This window comes from Abramis brama, assembly GCF_963993115.1.
Source record: "Abramis brama genome assembly, chromosome: 3".
Taxonomy (NCBI): Eukaryota; Metazoa; Chordata; class Actinopteri; order Cypriniformes; family Leuciscidae; genus Abramis; species Abramis brama.
The window spans coordinates 25412204-25429568 of NC_139965.1; the positions used below are offsets into that span (position 1 = coordinate 25412204).

The 17365-nt window shown below is 38.2% G+C and overlaps 1 protein-coding gene across 11 annotated transcripts in view; it reads left to right on the top strand.

The window, feature by feature from the left end:
• tjp1a (tight junction protein 1a) overlaps window positions 1-17365 on the top strand; it is a 120604-nt gene that overhangs the window by 48561 nt on the left and 54678 nt on the right. The window lies entirely within an intron of this gene.

Here is a 17365-nt window from a genome sequence, read left to right on the forward strand (position 1 = left end):
TATGAAAACAGGAATGTGTTCAGGACATTCAGTTATTCAGGTTTGGTGAGTTTCTCTTGATGAGGTGAAATGGTTACGTGATGATGTAATGCAGTGGTGTGTGTATTGACATTATATCCACATTTCGCACTAAGAGCATTTCATATGTAGCCTATTATGATTTATTAGATCAAAAATACAGTAAATACAGTCATCTTGTTAAATATTATTACAATTTAAAATACCTGTTTTCGATTTTGAAATGTATTTTATTCCTGTGATGCAAAGTTGAATTTTAAGCATCATTACTCCAGTTTTCAGTGTCACATGATCCTTCAGAAATCATTCTATGCTTATTTGCTGCTTAAGAAACATTTCTCATGATCAAAAACAGTAGGCTAGTTCTGCTTAATATTTTTGTGGAAACGGTGATTCAGGATTAGGCCTATAGAGAGTTCAAAAGAAGAGCATTCATATGAAAATGGAAATATTTTGTAACATTTGTGAATGTCTTCACTGCCACTTTTGATCAATTTACTGCACCCTTGCTTCAATTCTTTCAAAAAATTAAAAAAATTGAATGGTAATTGGTTTAAATATATTTAAGTTTATGCATTACAATACTAGTAGCCTAACTATTTATGGTAGAAAGTCCTTAGTTTAAGTTATTTTTAATCACTAGATCCTCTAGTCAGTATTACTGTTTATTCCTAAATAAACCTACTACAAAAGCTGTGCTTGAGAAGACATGGCTATGTTTTTCCAGGAGGAACTATTTATCATGTCTTTTTGAGGTGTGGATCTGTCTGGATGACCTTTTTTTTGTGCCCTAAAGTTTTGCTCGACCTCCCCAGGGACCTTGTTTCCTCTGTAAGACATTGTCTTGTCTCTGTATCTGCTGTTGTTTGTTTTGTTCGTTCTTTCATTCGTTCGTTCTTTGTAAATACAGAGACTTCATGTGGATGATTATGTTTTCATTAGGTATTTTGGAGAAATGTAAATGGACTCTATACTATATACTCAGTTTGGGATTATTAGTTATTTATCGCTGAATGGTTCCAGCACAGCCCACAATAGTGACCTGTGGCTCAAGCTTTAAGAAAGCTTACAGAGACAAAAGTCCTTTATGTGTCTTCAACGACACCACATGTATTGCATGGCTACTGCTCACCGCTCCTCTTTAAGGCTTCTTTATGACTTTTACTTTTGATAGGAATTTTTTTTTTTTTAGTATGCATTTGTTTTAACTAGGCCTGTCATAACTACTTTTTGTTGGGTGTTATATTGTCACAGAAATAATTGCGATAAACGATATTGTCATTTTAAAACCATTTTATGCCTCTAATGACTATATAGCCTAATCATAATATAACAGCATAATAATGCAAGTAGGTCTACACACTTTCAAATGACAACAAACTCTTTAATTCTTAAGAATATTTAGATACTGGAATTGGAAGTGGCAAAAAAATTAAATGTCCTGAATAAATAAACAAAAAAACTTCAATAAATAGAAACAGATATTTCCTTGACCTTATTTTCTCAGTAAAGCAAAGGTGTGCACCTTGTGAAACGGCCTTAACGCTAGCTGAGCCTGTGAGTGAATATCGACAGGTGAAAAGGCGTCCTTTGAGGAGTTATAGTGTTTTCCTGACAACTACAGACAGACAGTTTGGAAGAATAAGTCAAAATGCACTTGGTTTCAAAGCTGCAATCCACTGATTTGGTGCAAATAAATGTGACACTGCGAAATGGTGCACATTTTAAGCACACACTCTGTGTATGAAGGAGCTGCCTGAGCTTCCGACGAGGAGAGCAGATAAGATGACAGGCAGCGCGATCTGCAAAATGTTGGTGACATAAATTTTTATGTAAACATAATGGGCAATATGTTATCGAAAACTATTAAATATTACATCACCAAACATTATCGAGGTCCAAATATCGTGCCATTCGTGCGACAAGCCGATATATTGATTATCGTGACTGGCCTATAGTTAATATAGGGAAATTCAGGGAAGATTTTTTATTGAGAAATAAATTACAATGAAGTCATAATTTCTTTTTTACATGTTTAACAGCAGAATTAAAAATCTTTTTTATTTCACCATTTCATTTGAATCACCGTGTCACCATTTGTTACTGATTGTTAGGTTGTTCTTGCATAGAAAGCTTCTTGTTAAACTGGACTGTCTCACTCTCACACCCTCTGTGACAGTATCTGACTTTTTTGATTGACACCATGCCATATCTGTTCTTGAGTAAATAAGCAGTCTATACTTCAGGGAAAATATTAATTAGATCTAGAAGCAACTTATCTAGTGTCCCATTTGCATGAAAATTAAGGCATTTAATATGGAACACTACATACAGCCTTGATCACCTGTCTGTCTGTCCCATGCAGAAAATACAAGAGGAAATGATTTGTATTAGGCCTAATGCTATAAATAAGCCCCTCAAGCTTGTATTCATAGTCAAAGCAGAAAGAGCGAGCAAGAGAAAGCTCTTGTCCTCCGTTTCTGTTCTGGAGAGGTTATGTTAATTACTGCTGGAGCCTCTGGCCCTCTTTGAGAGCTTGCAGAATGGGTTTTTTAATCATCAGAGGACAAACATATCTCCACTTTACTGCTGTACCACACATACTAGAAAAGAGGAGGCATGCAGTTACAATTTTCTCTGCTCTGTTTGTTTCTTTGTCTATAACTCGAGAAGTCTGAAGATAAAACTGTAAACGCCAAAATCTGGCAGTGTAATGTGCCGTTTACAGAGTCCTGTGTGCCGCTCAGAGCCAATCAGACTCAAGTGCCTGTGTTGTTGGAAAGCTTGAGCGGTTCCCATGGTGAGGCACAGCACTGGGCTCCTGGTGCACCTCCGCCACAGGGCCTATATCTTAGTGCAGTAGTGTTATATTACAGTTAGTGCATGTTAGATGCCCCTTATCTCTCATTCTACTGTCACCAGTTATGATGGATTGTTTATGATGTTTGAGAGTGATATATATCTGTGTTTAAAAGTATAAATAAATAGGAAAGCCCAATTTGTTGTCATTTCCACATTTAGTTCCACTTCTTAGTTTAATGCTTAGCTAATGAGGACTTAATTAGGCTGTGCCCTACTGTCACCCACTGTTAGCCCACCCCCCTCAGTCCTCCCCACTGGGCTTTCAGTGTTCTGGAACTGTCTGAGGCAGCCTGTACACGGCTTAGATCTTCACTGCATGTGACAGGAGAAAGCTAAAGTTTATGTGTGATCCTCTGCATGTCATCTCTTCGGTTTCTGTATAGTAGCCAGTAAGTATGCAGCATTTTAAGAGTGGTCCAGTACACAGCGGGGCAGCTGTAACAGAACATACTAATTTTAGGCAACATGATCAGCTACGAAATTCATTTCAAACACAAATTTGATTGTCCTCACGAAACGAAATTCACAAACACAAATTCCATAACAACAGTGTGGAAATTATTAGCAATGCTAACATAACAGCAAAGCTGATGTTTTCTGTTAGTTTAAGCACAAACTAAGAAAAGTAAAACAAACCTTTAACGTTTCAATAATTAAATCAAACTAACTGAATTGTGGCGGGCTATCATTAGCCTAGATAAAGTGCCACCGAACGGAACATGATGTGTGTTGTTTACGGTGTATGTCGGCAGTGTTGTCGGATATCATAATATTTTTTAAGGCGACTATCGATAAGATATTTTTTACATATCGCCCAGCCCTAGTGTATACACGTGTGCGTTTGTGTGTGTGTGTGTGTGTGTGTGTGTGTGTATACACCTACTATATTAACTATATTTTAGGGAGAAATTTGCTCCCAGAAGTGAGCTAAATCTGATAAAACCTCCTTTCAAGGACTTTCTCATTTGTAAAAATTGTATAAAAGTGTTTTTTTAAGTTGTAAAAGTGCAGAAAGTTTTCTGTTAGGGTTCGGATGTGGGTTAAGGCTAGGTTATTGCATTCATAAAACAAGAGAAATCCATGTAATATCCCCATTTAGACAACTATTTAAACGTGTGTGTGTTAGGACTTCATACTTCATCACTTGAGGACATGAAATGAATGAACATGCAATGAATGGAAAAATATTTGATGTGTAAGTATATGATTAAATTGGCACAGCAGTGTGTGTGTGGTGTGTGCTGCTTGAGTTTATTGATAAGTTTATCTCTTAATCACTCTGCAATGAAAACTGTTAGTGGAGCCTACTGTGTAATCTGTTTTTATTTTTATAAAATTGACTTTAGAGGCTTTTAATGGGGTCATGTCGTATGCTTTTTTCTTAAGTTTTGTCCCTTGAGGTCCACTTAAGTTAGTAAAATTGTTGTGATAACAGTAATTGAATACGTTTTTGATAACTATTTTTAAATGTGCTGCATAAATGGGCTTGACTAAAATTATTTTTAAAAATGCTTTTTAAAAGTAAACTTCAGCTGCTCATTTCTGATAGTCGGATCCTTCAGAAAGATTTGCAGAGCTGTAGGTGCTACACAGAGTCAGAAAGAGTGCGAGTCCTCCCATATTTTACTTTTGTTAATTCTTCTGGGGTTTGAGTAATATCTATTCTACTTCCATTGCATTACCTTTGTACTATTGCATTATCGTGATTAGACCGGTTTCTGAACACTGTTTTCATTGTTTGTGTGTAAATGTGGGCTGGCATTTGATAATGTATTTATTATCTGTATGTCATCAGTAAGTTGTGGTTGTCGAACAAGATATTTTTGCTGCTTAGTTTCAATAAATTGTCTTTTCCATTGGGGAAAATGTTTTGTGAAATTTATTTTTGATTTTTCATAATAAATCAAGTTGTTTTATCTAGGGCTGTCGCTAAAGATTATTTTGGTAATCGAGGACTCGGTTGATTATTTTGACAAATTAATCGAGTCATCAAGTTTTTTGGGCTGGTAATAAAATAGAGTGAACAAAAGTGACTTAAAAACATAATAATAATGAGGCAATAATATTTGGTTCAAATAAAGTATCAAAAGCAAGTAATCAAATGGTTTTAAAATACATGATATAATATACATAAACAATCAACTTACATTATGTGTTATAACTACTAATGCCTGCAGAGGGCCTAGCGATTGTTACACTTTACAGCAGATCAAATCCTTGTTTAAAATTGGCCAAATGACATTTAATTAATCACTTAATCTTTAATATTGCAGACACTGTAATTTCTTCAATGAATATGTGGGCATCAAAACATGCAAACTTAGAGTGAGGGTCAAACTTTTAGGCCTATTTTGAAATCGCGCTGAACAGTTTGCATATTTAGAAACATATTGATGTATTCTGTTGTGTTGGCGCAGGTTTATAAATGTTTCACCTTACAAATCTGATGAAATGGCGCACATTGTGTTCCCAGATGAACGTTATAAGTAACCCAAACTCACAGCATATGCAGAGATGGAGTTTGAGACGCACTGCACGCATGTAAATGATAAAAGATCACGTGGAGCAGCATTTACAATGAACGGAGCCATTCTGAGACGCACGTAACTTGCACTCATGTAAATAAAGCACATATTTATTTATTAACCCCTCAGGGCATATATGTCAAAGGTGAATCAGTCAAAACTAACTTTAGCTGGACAATAACTTTATTCTAGAGCTGCTGTAAGGCATGAAACAATGCCTTACAATCTATATGAAACAATCTATATTGTTGAAAGCGCTAGGCTATATAAATGAAGGTGACTTGACTTGACTTTGTGATTTCACAATAGCACTATGTCTATAGTATGACTTTTAAATGATTTTAATACATTGTGCAGCCTTAGAAAACGGTCTAATAATTCTCGTCCGTGGAATGCGCCACTTCCGGTATTTTGCCGGTTACTCTACATTTAAAATTGCGTACTCAAATTTAATCGAGGAATCGTGACAGCCCTAAAATTGGATCTATCGTGATATGATAAACTGTTTTACCCTTCAACCCCTTTTCTGTTTTTCCCAGAGATTTTCCATCACGTCTATCAGCGCTACTTGATATACACCAATCGGGCTGAGAGAATGGGGCACATACAAAAAAATCTGCTTTAATCTGAATCACATGTCGGGTCTTAGTGAGTCTTCTTCTCTCAACCATGATAATACAGAGCACTACAGGAGATTGTGGGCTACAGTGACCCAGACGCTCACTCAGCACGGCAAATTCCTTCATGTTACCTCAGCTTGAAATGGCTGAATATTTCAAACAGTTGCTGTCCATGTCTAGCTCTGTGTCTTCTGAACATATCCATAGAGTAAGTCGCATTGATATGGTGGATCATTTTCAACGGTATTGCCCCCTGTATAATTGTTGTTTAAGCGATGGCTAAATGCAGACTGAGCTTGAAGAGATTATAGACCTCACAGCATTTATTTACCTCTGAGACTGAGATGGCTGTATTTATTTGATAATAGTCTGTTATTATTGTATTGTGTGTGCATAATGATAGTGATCGCTGCTAGATTTGGTGTGTTTGTGGGAATGGAGTGTGTGAGAGTGTTGGGATAATGATGGTCTTCTTTTGGAGGTTTGGTTTGTGTGTGTGAGTCAGTGGATTAGTGGTGCTGTGGTTTTTATGCGAATGCACGGCCCTGAAAGGGAGCGATCACTCTTTTGAAGATACTGTACGTGACGAGCTCACTGCCACACGAAAAAACTCAGTTGTAAAACTCTCTTAGTAAACTCTGTTTGTGTTTTTAGTGGGTGTTTTTTCTTGGCTCCTCTGTGTCTGTTGGCGGTCCAGATTTCCATTAGCACTGACGTCTCAGACCCTGACCCAGGTCCACTGATCTCAGCTTTGCTGTGTCCACGGCACAAAGCAGGTTAGCTGAGATCTAGTCTGTTGTTATGGAGCTGGGAAACTCTAGAAGGCTGTTTTGAAGATAATGCTTGAGCAATTTCCTTCACTTTTGCTGTGCCCCATAAGCTTTAAGCAGTGGTTCTAGAGTATTGCAGAAACTGTTGTGACTGTGAGCAGACTTAATTTGACTTTCGACTTCTCTCTTGAGCTGTTTTAATTGAAATTTTATTATATTTTTGTAGATTTGTAGGAGAGTCTTGTATATCAGTATAAACAGTATTTTTCCTGTATTTTGACTTGAATATGAAGTACTACAACTTTTTTTCTGCTATTTTCAAACACTGAAAACAGGTATTGCCTTTCTCTATTATCTTTCTCTCTTCATTGATGTTACATTGTGTCTAAGAATCACCCCACATTTTCATTGACTTGTGAGCTGAATGATCAGGTAACTTACATAATCTTCCCAAAATTAAATACTTAAAAACTAGGTGTAATTAATGCTTAAGGGGATTTACCTCTAGTTTTGAGAACATATTTTAATATCCAAAGTAATTATTTCAGCATATTTAGGCCACACCGAACTAGGTTTCATTTAACAAACATAAATGAACAATGAATAAAATGAATGTAAAATCCATAAATACATAATGATATAAATAATTGATAATTATAAATAAATTATATTTATTTCAGACAGAAAGGGAAATAATTGCATATGCCTCATCGGGCATTCCATTGCAGATTTAGTGTATTATAATGAGTCCTCTAGTTTTATGCAATCTGGTTTTGTTTTGCTTCAGTCTAGACAGTTTTTGTTGAGTTGAGACAAACTTCACAAACTTTTTGTGTTAAGGAAATTATCCCACCCCTGGCCTCAGATGTTGCAGCTCTTGGTTCAAGATCATCAGTTCTAAGGGGAACTCCATTTTCTTGCATGCTATTTTTGTCTCAATGGTAATTAAAAAAGTAAAGTTTACTCATTATTGCGTTGCCTTTTTAATTACAGAAAAGTTTTAGTAAAATACAATGCCATGTATACATTTTTCAGGATTCTTTGATGAATAGAAAGTTTTATTTGAACAGCATTTATTTGAAATAGAATTCTTTATAAATGTCTTTTACTGTCATTTTTATTTGTCAATTCAATACATCCCCACTGAATAAAAATGTTAATTTCTTTGAATGACCCAAAACGTTTGAACAGTAGTCCAGGATCTCAGCCTGCTGTTCTAAGCAGAAAAGGGTTAGCATTTCACGGTGTAAATATTTGAGGGATAATGCTTATTATATATTATCAGTATATAATTATATGGACTCGTACATATAGACTATATCATTATATTCAGGGGAGGCCCTAATTAATCCTGTATATTAATTATGCTGTAGTGGTGAAGGGAATTAATCTAGTGTTAGCTGCACCTCATTAACTCTCTGGCTGTCTATCTTTGGCCACAGAACAGGCATTGTGGTGCAGAATGCCGCCTGTAAGAGCTTGGGAATTCCTTTGAGTGAGCTCGGACTGGTCACGTGACCCCCGGCTCGGAGGCCTGTCCGGGGAGACTGCGGTTTCTGTGGGTCTGGGATATAAGCAGCACCAAGGTGTCCTATTTATCCCCCTCTTTCCGCTCTCACTCATCATTTTGCCCCTGTCCTCCCTTTGTTTCTTTTTCTTTCACTCTCTCTCTTACTCGCACCCTGACAAAGGCACCCCCTGCTGAATGAGGCCGTAGTTGTACAGTTACACATCATTGTGGTTTTGTGTGTGTGTGTGTGTGTTGCATCACAGACTCTGGCTATGGAATTCAGATGTGGGAACAACCTCGTTTTGGTCATCAACACAGAGCTCAGAACAAGGACGTTGCAACACAACACATTATCTAAAAAATAAGACCACCTCCTTTTAATACCAGCTGGGCCTGGATGAGCTCACAGATTCTGTAACATCATTTATCAGTTTCTGTGAGGATATGTGCAATCCTAACAGGACTTAGTTTAACATACAACAACAAACCATGGTTCACAGCAAAACTCAAACAGCTTCATCAAAAAAAGAAGATGCCTACAGAAGTGGGGACAGAGTCTTGTATAATCAGGTCAACAACACATTGACAAAGGAGATCAGAGAAACTTCGAGAAACTACTCTGGACAGCTGAAAAAAGTTTTCAGCCAAGGACCCTGCATCAGTGTGGAAAGGCCTGAAAGATATCTCCAATTACATGACACTATCCCCAGCACTGTGTCGAATCAACAACTGGCTGATGATGACCTGAATGAGTTTTATTGAAGGTTTGAAAAAACCTGGTCTCTGACGGTCTCTCTGCACAGCCATCAACACCTCCAGCAAACCCCCTCTCCCCTCCTGCACTTCGGATCAGTGAAGAGGATGTGTGTCCGGTCTTTAGGAAACAAAAGACAAGGAAAGCACCAGGCCCAGACGGTATTTCACCAGCCTGTCTAAAAACCTTTGCTGACCAGCTGGCCTTCATCTTCTCACAGATCTTTAACAGATCACTGGAGATGTGATGTCCTTTCCTGCTTCAAACGTGCCACCATCATCCCCAGTCAAAATAAACCCAAAATCGCTGGATTTAGTGACTACAGACCTGTTGCCTTAACATCTGTGGTCATGAAGTCATTTGAGAGACTGGTGTTTGCTTACCTGAAAAACATCACAGGACCCTTGCTGGACCCCCTGCAGTTTGCTTATCGAGCAAACAAGTTTGTGGATGATACAATCAACATGGGACTGCACTACATCCTGCAACACCTGGACAAACCAGGGACTTATGTGAGGATCCTGTATGTGGACTTCAGTTCGCCATTAAAAACCATCATTCCAGCAATCCTCCAGACCAAACTAACCCAGCTCTCTGTCCCTAGCTCTGTCTGTCAGTGGACCTCCAGCTTTCTGATAGATAACAGCTAGTGAGAATGGGGAAATTTATGTCTTACACCTCCTTGCTAAATCAGATATATGTACAATATATGTGTACAATAAAGATTTTCGGGAAAAAATTACATTACGATGTTCAATTGTACATTGGGTTTAATTTGTGAGATCTAATGAGATCTACTAATATATATTGTTAGTGCTGAGAATTTTCACGTGAGTAAATGCATAGATCCACGAAGGTTGCTTGTGCAATTTAATTCTAGTGGTAGAACTTTTGCCAAGCGTGTCAGGTTACGGGTTCTAATCCGCACTTGTATCGGGTTTTTTTCCTCATCAAAACCTGAATATGTTCATCAGTGGTTGTATATCAAGCAGGGACACGTTTGTGTGCAGTTTCTTTTGTGATTTCACCGGAACGAATAGAGAGTCTCCTCAACGGCGTTAAGCGATAGATTGAAGCGTGCATCCATATGAAGACTGTGTGCGCGAGCCACAAGAGAGCGCTGTATCTGCGCCACTGATAGCAGCGGCAACGAGTGATCAGCTTGATTTAAAAAACACATTTCAGCGCTAGATCGCCTCTTATTTAACAAACGAAATGAATGCTCTTCTGCTAGTTAACCGGAGATGTTTTATTTATTTGTATTAGGTACACCTGTGTCGCGAGATGTTTCATAAAGTGGTGGGGACAATATCGACCCTGGCAAAAAGTGGATGGGACATGTCCCATCCGCAAATTACGCCTATGGGTCTCGTCTGCATACAGGCAGGAGGTTGAACAGCTGGCTGTCTGGTGCAGTCTTAACAGCTTGGAGCTGAACATGCTCAAAACTGAGTTGATTGTGGACTTCAGGAGAAACACCCCAGCATTACTATTATGAGCAGCACTGTGGCAGCAGTGGAGTCATTTCCTGGGCTCTACCATCTCTCAGGATGTGAAGTGGGACAATCACATTGACCCATTGAATCACATTGTTCAACCTGCCACAGGAGCTGATGATGCAGTTCTACTCCGCTATCATTGAGTCTGCCTTCTGCACTTCAATTACTGTCTGGTTGGGCTCAGCTACAAAATCAGATATCAGAAAACTAAAAAGGACAGTTCAGACTGCTGAGAGGATTATTGGTGCTTCTAGAGAGAGACAAAGGGCTCAGAAAATCACTCTGGAGCCCTCACATCCAAGCCACCTTCTCTTTGAACTTTTGCTGTCTGGCTGGCGCTACAGAGCACTGAGCACTAGAACAGCCAGACACAATAAATGTTTCTAGTTTCTACTAGAAGTTTCTACCTCATGAACTGTTAAATGTTCTCCCCAATGTGCAATGATAACTCTGCAATACCACTTATATTTGTTTAACAGTGCCCTACCTCTTCTCATTCCATTTCCCCTGTACCAATTTGTCTATATATTATATTATATTATATTATATTATATTATATTATATTATATTATATTATATTATATTATATTATATTATATTATATATCTTATTCACATTTCTTTATTTTATTGTTACTGTCTGTGTACTTTTGTTGTCTCTACTGGAAGCTTCTGTCACCAAAACAAATTCCTTGTGTGTGCAAACATACTTGGCAATTTCTGTTTCTGCTTCTAATATTCAGCATTCATTTTCAGGATTGTTGGTTAGAATGTTGGCTTCATTCATTTAAGTATTTTAACTCCAATTATCATCATTTAATGATAAACAAATTGGGGACTTGAATTCAGTTTTTTAGACAAACATCATCACAGTCCAGTCCGAGAGAGAATGATAGAAAAAGAGAGTGTGAAGGGCCTTGGCTTCTTATCAGCACATTCCTGCCTTGTGGTTTTGTGTGTGTGTTGGGCAGATAACTCTGTGAGAGCTCATTGGGTCAGTGCAGCGCTGATTTAAAAACTCCTGTGGCAAGGCCAGAATCTGTGGCCTGGTTATCGTCCCTGACCTGCCAGCTCTTTGCCACTGCAAACTTAAAATAAAATAGAGAGAGAGACAGAGTGAGAGAGAGATAATGTAGTCAATGCATACATCTTTACCATTATGCTTTAAACTAGTAGGTTGTTGACTCTAGGGGTGGGTGAACTGCTCTTGAGGAAGTCTTACACTTTGGTAAGTATACAGGAAAGTATACTTGAAGAGTTTGCACGCTGTTCCGACTATTCTCTGTGCTGTCAGCTCAGAGATGTTTGGTTGAGTTCAGATGACCTTGCTATGAGGTTGCCTGTAAAACTTCAGCAATAAAGCATGCTCACATGCTCGATGCTGAATGGTTGAATGCTGGGAAAGAGAAGGTTTTATCAGAGAGTCTTGCTTGTTTAAACGCATACCAGTTAGTCGGACAGTTAGATGCTAAGCGGTGAGGACTGAGTTAGTCATGAGCCGTGTTTCCACTGTTGGGCTAAAAGCAAGCGTGCTAGTATGTGCCAGTCACGTTTCCACTGTCACTTCCGTGGCTTGATCGGGCCTTGTCTGGGCTTCCTCTGGGTCAACGGCCAGGGGTTTTGGCCCGCCGAATACCTTGGTCAAAAGCGGGCCAACTGGGGCTTGAGGAGTGGTCATGAACAAAGGTGGAGAGGGTCAACACAGCTGCTGATTTCCCATTTTATCATACCAGAAATGATCGCTCAAAAGACAAACGAGGTGCGGGAGTATTAGGGGTGGGCGATATAGCCTCAAAATTATATCACGATATTTCAAGAATATTTGCGATAATGATATTTATGACGATATAGACATTTTTTTTTTGTGTGAAAATTTTCTTATGTTTATCTCACCTAAATGTTTGCTCACTCATTGTGTTTTTACATTGTGGTAATTTTGTTGTTAAGAGTTTACACAACACAAGGAAGCTTGATTTCAATCTTTGAATTAAATGTTAAATGTGTGTAGGTCTAACACAGTCTTTTAGTTCTGATTCCTGACTAAATTAAATACACAGGCTAATAATTCTCATTCATTACAATTAAAGCTATCTTTTGTTGTTTTGACGACAACATTAATGACAGACACATAGCCTATGGCTGCTGTCATTTTTACAGCTAGTGCACGGATACATTGCTGTTTTCATTATACTGTCTGTCACACTGTCACGTGCGTTTTATACATAACCGACTGTGTTTACGAGTATACTTGCCAAGACCGGAGGTTTTACACAATTTTGCGTTTTCCCCCCCATTAAAACGATATAATCTGCGAAAAATAACTTTTGTTACTCGCGAGCTGTACTTTTATGTATGCACGCAGTGCAACTATCTCTCAGAGAGCGCGCGAGTAGCCTACTGGATAGTTACGATGCACTGATGGCCCGATTGTGCAAGAGACCATTCAGTCATGTCCCGACTCCTAAACGCGAGAGAGAAGACGCGCGTCGGCAGCACCGCTGAACACTGTTTTGTGAAATTGCTAAATCGTCATTGGAGGCTGACTTGCTGCTCTCGCGCTCAGACAGGTGTAATATCATTGATATCGCGATATGACACTTTTTTATCAAGTAAAAATTTATACCGGTATTATCGTGGACGGTATGATATGGCACACCCCTAGGGAGTATTTTGAATTAGAAATAAAACGGAAACGTTTTATATAAGCTGTGCCATTTCAAACGGGCATAATTCCACTAGAGCCTTGAACCATATTCAGCACATGCACATAGGTGTGATAGCCGAAGCAAGCAAATGCCGATTGCAAAAACAGCTTCAGAATCAGAATGAGCTTTATTCGCCAAGTGTGCGGTGTTTAGCTGCATTTATTATGAGATTTGACTGTTTGATTCATAGATTAAGTCTTTCAAATGGATCATATATACACACAAGTCTTTAGAGGGGTTGTTACTTTTAGATTAGTCAGTTACAAAACTTCTGTTTAAACGACTGTCAAATTAGTCGATACGCACACCCCTTAGTTTCCACAACAATTTTAAGCAGCACAACTGTTTTCAAAATTGATAATAATCAGAAATGTTTTTTGAGCAGCAAATCAGCATATTAGAATGATTTCTGAAGGATAATGTTGAAGGATCTTTTTTTTTTTTATAAAATTGGCCACGAGTGTAAAATATATATATATTTTTTTTACTTCCATTGGTTTAATCTAGGCTACTATCCTGTATGTTTGGTTTATGTTGAAGTGCTTGGGACATGGCATTTAATGGCGAGACTTTGTTTTTAATCAGGCTCATAATAAAATAAAAAAATAACCAAAAACCCCCCCCAATTTATCAGTTTTGAGCTTTCAAGTATAAAGATTTATTGGTTATATTGGTATCAGTCAATATGTTCATATTGGTGCATCCCTTAACTTAATAAAAGTAAAAATATAAATGTCAATTACAACATTTACAGGTACACAAAGCTCCACTATTACAAAATCTCTTTTATAATCAAAGAAGCTCTCTACGATGTGAAATGAATCTCTTATTGACATTGTATTTATAATCTGTTTTTAGCCTAGATTTGTGAGCATGCAGAACTTGTGCTGAATAAAAACACTACAGTTTTGAGTGGATTCTGACTAACTTAAATTAGGGCTGTGCACGAATAATCGAATATTCGATCTGTAATTTTTCGAAATATAAAAATACTATTCGTATTTTACTATGTTGCTTTGCTGGGTATAAATGCAGTGAATCAATCAGTTAACTGTCGGATTACTACAACTTCTACAGTGGTCCTAGTAAAAAGTTAGTCTGGAGCCTGAAAGCAGCTGCCTATTAGTGGGTACTGAATATACACGGTACTCTGTACTACCTGTAGTACAGAAATGCTGGTATCGTCACATTTTAAAAATGTCAGTACTGACTTGGTACCGAAGTACCAGTACTTTTGACAACCTTACTGCATTGGAAAATGGACGAGTGTGGCATGAGAACAGTGTCTATTGCGTGAGTCTGAATGCGTGAGAATTGGCAGTCCTGGATATGGCACCTTTTTTTGGTAGTTATGTTCAACTTTCCCACACTCTACTGGTTTGGCTTTGTTTGCACTCCGAAGCTCTGTGTTTTCTTCTATTGGGTTGCATCCAGGATGGCTGCATAACAGTTTTGCGCTTTAGTGTCCCACTGGTCATACCATGTTATTGCAGGCCCTTAAATTCGGTCATTTGAGATCAAGTCTATTCAACATCAAAAATATTTGTCGCCAATTTTTTTACGTCAACGTTGTCGATAATATTTTATGCTGTTTTGCTTCACTTGAGATGCCTATTTGTTCTTTGCCTCTTATCTCTGGCTTTGTGTAGCGAGACTTTACAGATGCTTGTAGATCTACCAAAAATGTTCACATTAGGCATATTGCGCAAATCATTCAGGAAGCTTTCTTAAGATGCCAGACACATAAGTTGCGAGATGGAGGTCAGTCTCCTCTCCTGTACTCCTGTATGTTTGTGGTTTGCTGGACAGCCTTTCTCAGGTTGTGAGGACCTTTAAGAGAAACGTTGTGGAGATTAACTTTTTAATCCTAGTGCACAGGATTAGAGGTTTTATATTTTTATTTCTACTAACTCTTTGCACATCAAACAGTCAGTCTGTCTGCTGTGGTAGTTAAAACCACACTTTCAAATAAGTGTGTGACGTTATTATTTGCAGCTCAATTTGTAAGTCCATAAGTATTTATCTTAAGATTTTAAAAATATATATTTTATTAACCGTATTACTAAACTAATTATATAAAACTATGCTTTAAGTGCCAAATAAACTGGTTCTATGCCTTTATTCTGTCATTAAAACGGATAGACACAGATCCGGTCAGGGATTGGCAACGTCGGTCCTTGGCTGTGTCTGAAATCATATTTGAGGGGATAGCCATTTGCAGTGGTGTCCGAAACCATAGTGGATTCTAATCGTGTGTTCTCATTCATTTCCATAATGCACCGCAATAACGTGTACAACTGATATACGCTCAATGGCTAGAAAATAGGTGCCTGCAGCTGAATCATCCATCCATCCATTTTCCAAATCACTTCTGATTTTAATTTGCTCTTCAATTTCAACTCTACTCCAATACACCTGCCTGTAATTTTCAAGTAACCCTGACAGGGCTCAAGACAAACCTTTTTTTAACTAGGAGTACTGTAGCCCCTTACTGAAATTATAAGCTCTCAATGGTTACAATGGTAATTTAATGTTTTTTTTTTTTAAACAAATGTTGAGTTTTCCTACATCTTGAAACTTTTAGCTTTAAAAATGGGGAGAATCTTTGAAGGATGAACAAATAATGTTTTGTTCATCACATTAAAACTATTGAATATAATATTAGTGTTTTGAAGTGCTGTAAAAAGATGTGTAGTACTTGTAAGCGTTTGAGTATTTCTGCCACAATACCAGTTAGTGTTACTACATTAAATCCATGATAAATGTTGCTGATTTGTGGCCTTAAAGCCTTCTATACCTTGTTCATTCATGGCAAAATGTTTCTCCTGGTTTCCACGTCAGTGCTGTATGATCTGATATCTATGGTTTATAAAAGAGAATTCTGTGCCTGAATCTGAATGCTTCTCACTAGACCTTGAAGCAATGTTATTAATTCTTCTTTGGCAAATTCAATGGATTTCTTCACTGGATCTCCCAGCACTGTGGAGTAACAGTGTCGTGTGATCGAGATCGGACCGCGACTCACGAGTAGCTTGTGGCGCTTGTGCTGTCTATTATTGATCCAAACTAATAAATGGTCTGTGAAGCACAAATGAAAATGAAATAGTTTCGTTCTGTTTTCATTTCGTTTGCCAATTGATGTTGGACAACACTAGCGCGACCTCTAACAAAATTCTGGTTGCACCTGCAGGAAAAATAGTCAAATGGCAAAATGCGACCATTTCGTCACAGTCTGGAGCCCTGCCTGATCACTTTGATGATTTGCTTCAGGTGTGTTTGAGTAGGGTTGGAGCTGAACTCAGTTTGATGGTAGCTCTCCAGGAGCAGTGTTGGAGACCCCTGGTCTATAGTGATGCAGAAACTACACACATCAGCCTTAACTCTTTTAATTGGTCTTCAAACAATCATATGAATGAATATGAGTTGTAAAGGCACAGCCGAGGATCATGGCTCAGAATAAAACTGTTGCCTCTAGTCTTAAATTCATCAGCGTTTTTGTACAAGAATGACAAAGTTGTGACAAAGACAAATGACAAAGACAAATCTGTAATATTGTGATATGAAAGTATATTTTCTGTGAGGTTCACATGTGTAGCTGTCTGAAAGGTGCTCCGTCGTCCACTGGGAGCCAGCATGAGAAACAGATAAAGGCACTATGCTACGCTTAATATTATGACATCACGAGAACCCTGCTGGCACGCTGTTCTGCAGGAGGTGCCTGCTTCTGATTGGCTGACATTGATCCTGCATGCTTAATTTCGAAAGCTTTTGGAGTACGACAGAGGCTGTGGTAACAACCCCTTCCCCATAGGCCTGTCTTTCTGTTTACTGTCTCACTCTCTCTTTCTATCTTTCTTTCTTTCTCCAGCTCATTCACGGCTGCTGTAGGCTATTTTTAGACTTTGATTGTCAAGAACTGCTTAACCGGATTAGATGTCTCTCTGCCTCTCTGTGTCGTTCCCCTCAGCATCCTGTGGATAATATAATACATCTTGGCTAGTGTGTTTCAACTTTGCCATTGATTATGGGATCACTTTTATTGTTTGGGTGCAATGATGCTTTGTTTTGTCCCTGAAAATCTGAAGCAGCACTTTTAAGGGATA